This window comes from Apium graveolens, chromosome 5 (genome assembly GCF_009905375.1).
Source record: "Apium graveolens cultivar Ventura chromosome 5, ASM990537v1, whole genome shotgun sequence".
NCBI classification, from domain to species: domain Eukaryota; kingdom Viridiplantae; phylum Streptophyta; class Magnoliopsida; order Apiales; family Apiaceae; genus Apium; species Apium graveolens.
Window position 1 is genome coordinate 268,959,780 of NC_133651.1, and position 9,537 is coordinate 268,969,316.

Genomic DNA, 9,537 nt, shown 5'->3' on the forward strand with positions numbered 1-9,537 from the left:
CAAAGGAGAATGCTTAATCATCAACAAAAAGACTAATGAAGTTGCTCTGAAAGGAGTAATAAAGGGAAGCTTATTTGTTGCAGACTTGAACTCAGTAAATGAGGATGCAATTTGTTGCTTCTACACCAAGGCATCCGAAGAACAAAGCAAGTTGTTGCATAAAAAGTTCTCTCACTTGAATTACAAAGCAATCAACACTCTAGTCAAAAAGGATTTAGTGAAAGACATGTCAAATCTGGAGTTTGCTCAAAATGAAGTCCGTGAAGCTTGTCAAAAAGGGAAAATGATCAGAATTGTGTGAAAAGATTGAGGAGTGACAATGGCACATAATTAAAAAATACAACCTTAACTGAATTCTGCAAAGACACGGGCATTGTTCAAGAATTCTCAGCAACTAGGACACCTCAACAGAATGGTGTTATTGAAAGAAAAAAAATAGAACATTGGTGGAGATTTCTAGAACAATGCTGCAGGATGCTAATTGCCAACAAGTTTTTAGGAAGAAGCTGTGAATACTGCATGCTATACTCAAAACATATATCTCATCAACAAGAATTTTGGCAAATTACCCTACTCAATCTTATCTAAAAGAAAGCCTACTATGAAGCATCTTCATGTGTTTGGAATCAAGTGTTATGTTTTGAAAGATAACTCTAAATATGTAGGAAAATTTGACTCTATAGTTTTTGAAGCAATTTTTCTGGGATATTCATTGGAGAGAACTGCCTACAAAGTCTATGTGCTTGAACAAAAGAAAATTATGGAAAGCATAGATCTAACTTTTGATGATGACAAGTGTCCAGGCTTGGAATGCCTTGATGAAAATGAAGATGAAGCTCTGAAATTTGATAATCTCAAAATTGATAGTGATTCTGAGGATGAAGCTGAAGTCAACATAAATCACAGAATAGATGAAGAGTCAACTGAACAAGTGAATCATGAGAATGGAAGCTCATCTCAAACACCTGAATTTGATAGCAGGAACTTAGGGGGAGAAAGAGAAGAAGGTTTTGCAAGTCATGCCAGTGGTAAAGAAAATGCAAAAAACTCAAGTCAACAAACTTACACCAGGAAGTTGGATAAGAGTCACACAAGAGAAGGAATTATTATTGATCTAACTGTTGGAGTGAGGACTAGAAGTGCAATTACAAATAAATGCCTTCATGCATGTTTTCTTTCACAAGTTGAGCCCAAGAAAACTGAGGAAGCTCAACTTGATCCTGATTGGATATCTGCTATGCAAGAGGAGCTAAATCAGTTTGAAAGAAACAAAGTTTGGGAATTGGTTCATGCATCAAAGAACAGAAGTATAATTGGAACAAAGTGGGTGTACAGGAACAAAATGGATGAAAATGGAATTGTCACCAGAAACAAAGTAAGGTTGGTTGCAAAAGGCTACTCACAGGAGGAAGAAATTGACAATGATGAAACCTTTGCTCCAGTTGTAAGACTTCAAGCAATAAGGGATTTTCTGGAATTTGTTGCACATTCAAATTTTAAGGTATATCAAATGGATATGAAGAATGCATTCCTTAATGGTAAGTTGGAAGAAGAAGTTTATGTGCAACAACCACCTGGTTTTGAAGATCCAGAATTTCCAGAATTATAGAGGAATGATTGGATCTTTGTTGTATTTAACTGCTAGTAGCCCATACATCATGTTTGCAACATGTATGTGTGCAAGATTTCAAGCCAATCCAAATGAATCACATTTGATGGTCATGAAGAGAATTTTCAGATACTTAAAAGGGAATCCAAATTTAGGATTATGGTATCCTAAGGGAACAAGTTTTGAAGCTGTTGGATACACAAATGCAGATTTTGCTGGATGCTGGGTTGAAAGAAAGAGTACTGGTGGAAGCTGTCAGTTTCTTGGACAAAGACTTGTATCCTGGTATAGCAAGAAACAACAATCTGTATCAACTTCCAGAGTTGAGGCTGAATACATAGCTGCTGGAAGTTGCTGTGCTTAAGTGCTTTGGATTAGAAATCAGTTAATAGATTATGGCCTACTATTACACAATATTCCAATTATGTGTGACAATACTAGTACTATATCTATTGTGGCTAATCCAGTTAATCATTCTAGAATAAACACATTGATGTAATGTACCATTTTATTAGAGAACATGTTGCAAATGGTACCATTATGCTTATTTTTTCCAATAGAAAAACAATTGGATGACATTTTTACTAAACCTTTGGATGAAGCAACTTTCACTAGACTTGTAGGTGAAATTGGAATGCTAAATTCTTCATACTAAAGGAAAGAACCTAGCTAATCTTTTGCAGCAGATTAATTTCTAGTAAATCAAAATTAATTTAATTTAATTGGAAATTAACTGGAATATGAGTTTTAAATATTTCAAAAATCTCTGTATATTTATTTTTCAAAATTCAAAATTTAGCTTGGAATTTTTCAATTCTAAGAAAACTGTTTAAGTGTTGATTTACATTTTCAATATGTGTGATTAGCACTAGACATAGTCAGAAAGAACAAAAGTATTTAGAGAACTGATTTCTCGATAAGTCTAATTGACTTCTCGACAAGCCATTTTAAGACTTCTCGAGTGAGTTCTCGATAAGTCATTTTTCTGACTTCTCGAAGGACTTCTCGACAAGCTTTATTATGACTTATCGATAAGTCATTATAGAATTATCTATAAGTGTTAACTTATAGACAAGTGTAAATTTTAGACTTATCAATAACTCAGAAATGAGATAATTTAATTTAATAAAATATTATGGTAAAATACTTTTGACAAAATTATTATGATTTTATTTTGATTTATTCAAATAAAAATTGGAAACAATTCAGTCCATTCAGGACACACTGGGTATTTATTTGACATCTCGACAAGTCATTTTCTAGTTCTCGATAAGAGTCAGGAAAATGACATATCGATATATATCTATTCTCTCAATATGATTTCTCGATAAGCAAATTTCAAACGTCCATTTTTAATTCTCGAAAAGTCATTTACCTTTTACTATAAATACCCAGACATCTCGACATACACCTCTTTACGCTTTCGAGATCTCTAAGTGACCGAATTTTTCCAATTCTCAACCGCTCTCTCTCGCTTCAAACTCTTCCTCTCTACTTTTTCTTACCCACTCAAACTTAGACTATTTCAATGGTATCAAACACAGTTACACCTTTCATCCCAAAGGAGGGCGCCAATTACCTCGCTTTTACTGATGCAAATCAGGCTCCTAATTCTTTCAAGAGTTTTGTGAAGTTTCTTTCTGAAACTTACTTTGCAGGTGCTTTGACAGCAAATCCAGTTTTGTACTTGGATGTTCTGGGGGATTTTTGGAACACGGCTGTGGTAAGGACCATGGTGCATAAAAAACGGGATGTATCTATTATAGTCAATTGCTCCATTAGAGGCCAGCAAGTGGAATTTTCTGAAGATGATGTCAATGTAGCTTTGGGCATCTCAACTGAAAACTTAGTGGAGGTTCCAACACCGGATGAGCTAGCTGAGTTCATGGACTTCATCAATTATAGTGAAAGAATCAACCTGGCTAGCCTGAACAAGAAGTTTCTCATGAGAGAATGGTCTTTCTTGTTTGACTCTATTGTGAGGGCCTTCATATGCAGAAAGATAAGGTATGATAACAGCTCTAGTGTTATCCAGAAGCTGGTGTTCTCAATGGCCCACAACATATACCTCAATATAGGTCATCTTATCATGGATGAGCTAAGAACCAGGCTCATAATACCTTTGACAACAAGAGGTAATAAAATTTTTCTTCCTAGATTTATAATGTCTGCTTTAAATCATAAAGTCCATGACATTCATATGCTTAATGGTATAGATAGGAATAAAATAGGCAACTGTAAGCAAGTGTCCAAAGTGCTATTTGGTTCACTTACTACTAAAAATAAGGTACCTATAAGTCTGAGAATCACTCCATTTATATTGGAGAGATTCAGGACTTACCCTTACCCTTACCCTATGCCTGACACGAGGTCTAATATTAAATCTAGTACAGTAATGGATCCTGTACCCGTGGAAGTACAAATATAGGACAACCAACAGGGCCCTTCCCAAGCTGAGACCCTTCCTTCTCTACCACTAGAAGCTAGGAACCTAACCACTTTATCCTCTCAAAAGGCTGGAGTGAGTAAAAAGAAGAGAAAGTAGGCACCCTTAGCTATTATAAATGAGAGTGGTGAGGGCCAAACTAAACAAGAGTCACCCTTGGTCAAGAAAACAAAGAAGGTGAAATAAGCTGAGTTGACCATTCAAGCCACCTCTGCATCCTCACAAAAGGATGTAGTTGTAAAACAGGGACTTAAACAGACTCTAGATGCATCCTCTCAACAGGGCATCTCTATTGAACAAATTATCCACCCTAATGCATCCTGTACATAGTCTACACCATCACTTGAACAAATTCAAGTTTATAAAAGGAGAAATAAGGAAGGCACACACAAAGAGAGCACATCTCTTGAAGCTCCCTCATTCACTCAAGGGGAGATGCCAAAACTCAACTCTGAAATTCAAAATCTGATTTCTCAAATTTCTTCTTCACATAATGAAGCATTTGAATCTAATTCTCAAGTGTTACCAATTTCAAGTGACATAGTTCATGAAATTATGCTCACCACCCAGGAACCAAATTTAGTTGGTGAGAATCTACATGCTGGGGTAGACCTTGATGACACCAACAAAAATACAAGGGTTTCATAAGTTTTTACTGAAGACCCTGTGGTGGTTACAAATGCACCTTCATGTGAAAATCAACCTTCACAGGTTGTAAGGTTTAATGTGATGGCCTCTACCCCGGGGTCAGGAGTTGACATCATCAACAACAATAACAAACATAATATAATCAATTCAATGATAGAATATAATTACGACCCCTTTAACAAGATCTTTTCTAGGTTTAAGTATGATTTAGGCTACACAACTATCATAACCCAATTTACTTTATACAATCCTGACCACTAACTTAATACAACAACTCAACAGACCACATATGGTCTGGACACAACTACCTAAGAGGAGCCTGGCACAGGAGAAACTGGAACTCTGCCCTGACTACCACGGAAGAATCTCCTAAGCATATACAATACATATACAAAACGTTCTGCAAGGGTGAGCAATCAATTGCTCAGCATTACCACTATAAGAATAACAAGTAAATCAATTTAAAATAAAATAGTGATAGGAACAGAAATTATAACTCGTTCACAAAAGGAGGGTAAACATTCATAAACTGGATATGCTAAACTAGCATGCTCTGCAAAACAACAATATCAGTCGTGTGTTGTGTATAAATACTAGAGTTAAATCTTAGCATGCTATTTTATTTTCAAATCATATGTCTCAATCAAGTTAATTTGTTAAACAAATTTCAAAACTGAATCAATCAAATCTGTTGGACCTTCAACGAGTGAAGATAGCTGATCAGTCTATCCTCACCGGACAGCGACTTACGGCCATCCAGAATAAAGAATGTGTTCTGGAACTTGGGAAAAGACTAGCTAGGTCTTTCCCCCACGCTGGACTAATCGGTAAAACAGAGCGCCCAACCGAATTAGCCACTTATGCCTACTCAATTCCAATAGATCAACTGAATTCCCTTTTTACCTCTTTCCAAAATTCCAAAACATAGGTGGATTAAAACATTCCACGACATAGGTGGATCAAAACATTCTCTTTATCCAGTTTCTAAAATCATTATCACCTATCTCTTTTTAAAACCATTCTGTCACAGCACACTATTCAAAACTTCTTTTCATTTTAATCATGTTTAGAGATAGATGCTTTCAGAAGTTACTTTTCCCCAAAACATAATTTTAAACAACATTTCCAAATACAGGGGATACGTAACTTAAAACGTTCAGTTCTATTACGAGAATAAAACAATAGCTATTTACATATACTAAACCATAAGAGTATGGTCAGGGGTACTTGCCTTGTAGAGCTTTACAACTGATACCGCATAACCTTGGACTGACTTGGACGCTCGACTTTATCGCCTTACTATTAAAATATCCTAGATTCGACTTTAACACTCAAGTCCTTTACTTAGAACCTCATTGAGCTCGTCGACTGATCACTAGGTTAACTTTAGTTCGACGTCAACTTTCAGGTCTTCCGACTAAAACCTACAGGAGTCGAAATACTCTATGTTAGACGTCTAGGTATGCTTGACATATCCTCAATAACAAACCTACCCATTCGATATCCAATCTCGACTTGTACATATGTATACTATTATAATATACACAGCAATCAGGGTTCACGTACTCAAGACTCGACTCGATATTCATTTTTGGAAAACACATATACTTGACGCTTTAGAAGACAAATTGATAGCTATAATTTACAAAAATATTTTGTTTATAATTATATATAACTATATACATTTGACTGCTATATTCGATATTTTACAGGATACGTATGCGAAAATCGGGCAGCGCCTCCTTTGTTTATCGGACTACCCGTCGAACAATTCGACGCCAAATCACAATAACAACCACAATATAGTCCAATTCACAATCCAATTCACCAATCCCAACCAGCAATCAATCCAACTTCACAATCCAAATAACCCTGAAACGTATTATTTAACTACTACCTTTTTATTTCAAAAATTACAAAATAAATTTATAAATTGTTATTTGGCTCAAGAATCGTCATTGCCAATAATCCGTCGGCTCAACGAATTCATTGCCGACGGCGGCATAATTTCGACGGTACCCTTTCGGGTTTCCTATCGAAATTTCACCCTAATTTTTAAATCCAGATATTTAAATTATTGGCACAATTCGTTAAATCACAGAAAATCATTTGAATCGTTTACGAATTTAACAACAAATAATTCGAACCCTTTTAGAGTATTCGGATAAACCGAGTACTAAATCAAAACAGCACAACAAAGGTATGGGAATAACAGAACTGCCGCATCACAGGTGCACATACACGCGCCGCGTGTACACACCCTGAAACCACCACCATCTCGCAGGAATCTCGAGAAAGGCGGAAGCAAACCATAGACAAATCATTTCCCAAACATATACATACATACACGTGTAAGTATATACATGAATACAAGCAAAACAGAAGCCACGACTGGAACAGCCGCGACCAACCGGAGTCCCGGTGGCGACGACGTCAACTTACCGGAGGAACCAGGCGGCGATCAGAGCAAAGAAAGTAGAGAGAGAAGCGGGGAGGGGAGAGAACAGAGGGAAAGAGTGACTACAAAAGGAAAGTGAGCCGAGAGATGTAGAGAGATTGAGATGTTAGGGGTAAGGGATATGAACATACAGGGGATAAGATCAATTGTACACATATGTTGGCTGCTGTGTTTATTTTGTTGTTTTATTATTATTTTTTTCTTAGCCAATCTGCAGACAACACATGGCTCAAACTATACTACCTGACTGCGACGTGTCTCGTAATTGGGACATGTGTAACAAAAATGTACTGCAGTCCTCTTTTTGCTTCGTTATTTCGCAATTTATAGAACCGAGTTGCACATATATCAAATTCAGAAAATCAAAAAAATAGTCTTAAAAGGGTACAAATATCCCGAAGTTTATAAAAACATAAATTTTGTAATTTTAAAATAATTTCTGAAATGCAATTTATACCTGCTTTTACCAATTAAACGAATCAACGCGCGGGTGAAATTAAACCCAAAAATTTCCAAAATAATTTTAAAATTCTCAGAATATTCCAAACTTCAATAAATATGAGTTTCATATTTTTGAAGAATTCTGGAATTAAATACGAATTTTACAAATAAATGCAATCAGAAAATCATATAGGGCTAAATAATTGATGAAATATTGATTTCTAAATTTTAGAAAATCCCAAAAATAATTATTATAATTATAAAACCATAAAAACAATTTTAGAGACATTCCAAATACTTATGCAAACAAATTTGCATTAAATCCATTTTTAAAATTGAAAATAATTCAGTACACTCAATAATTAACTACGCGAACAACCCGATACACCATAAATTACACATAGATAATAATAAAACAACACATAACTGATAGAAGCTATACAAATATTTTATTTAATAATTCCATAATTACGTATTTTAATAAGAATATACAAGTCGTTATATTCTTCCCCCTTAAAAAGATTATGTCCTCAGAATCTGATCTAACTAAACAAGTGAGGATATTTGTCAAGCATATCTGACTCTAACTCCCAAGTAGACTCTTCTACTAGAGGATTTATCTAAAACATAATCATTATAGGAATAGACTTATTCCTGAGGTCTCGCTTTTACGATCTAAGATCTAGATTGGTTCATACATAATGTCTTGACTCCAATCGAAAATATATTCCTTTGTCATAAAGACATTAAAACGTGCTACAAGTATGTTGTAGCTATGGCAGCAGCGCTAAATCGTAGGCGATCTTACCTGATTTTTTCAGTATCCTAAACAGTCCACTATATCAAGGACTCAGCTACCGTTTGGTTCGAACCTAATCAACCCTTTTCAAGGTAACACCTTTAATAATACCATCGATCCTATTTCTATTCTTCAGACTCTTTCGATACAAGTTTGCGTTCTTTGTCTGAATCAACACCACTGCGTCTTCAGTTTGCGGCACTAACTTAAGACTTAATAACTTCTTTTCTCTTACCTTATTTCTGTAAAGCGGGGTTATATCCTTACATCCAAACAAAGCTTCGTCGAGTATCATTCCCACACTAGCATAATAACTTCCCTTATCTGAATCGTCCTCTCACCTTTTCCATTTGTCTTGGGATGGTAAGTAGTACTCATATTTCATTCAATCCCCCAAGCATCCCGGGAACTTCGTCCAAAACCTCAAGTTAAACCTCGGGTCTCAATCAGTCACAATTAAAACAGCGACTCCATGCTTCGCCACAATTTCATTCAAATACAGCTTCGCTAGCTTATCCAAGGGTATTCATTAATTAGAAGGAAACAGGTGGACTTCGTCAACTTATCAACAATTACCCAAAAGTTCTCTGTCATGTTTTGATACGCCCGAGTGCTTCCAGGTGAATAGAATTCTGGAATTGTGGTTTTCTCTTTATATTTTACTCTTCAGCTTAGTCACATTGAATTTCGTGCTCTAGCGGAAAAATCCAAACATACCTCTACTATCCTTTTGGGTGCAACTTTCCTTTCGGTTCAAACTATCCAATTCTTGATTCATAATTTCTTCTTAACACTTCTTGATTCCTCCCATTCATTCTGACTGAGAAGTAATCTCATACAATTAATCCCTATTAACTCAAGGTACTTGAACTTCAATTTCTAACTTCTTTCATTCTTCTGCTAATTCTTCAATAATCTTAATAATATTCAATTTTCTTTTCTACTCAAGGCATCTGATATTATAATGGCTTGTCCTGGATATAATTAATAGAACAATCGTAATCCTTCATCAATTTCAATTTAGAATTCATACTTTGAAATTTAGCATACCATTGCTGTTTTTCAACCTTTTTGTAGGGAAATCTTCAGGTGTTCAGTTTGATCTTCCCTAGTCCTAAAGGGACGAGGATGTTATC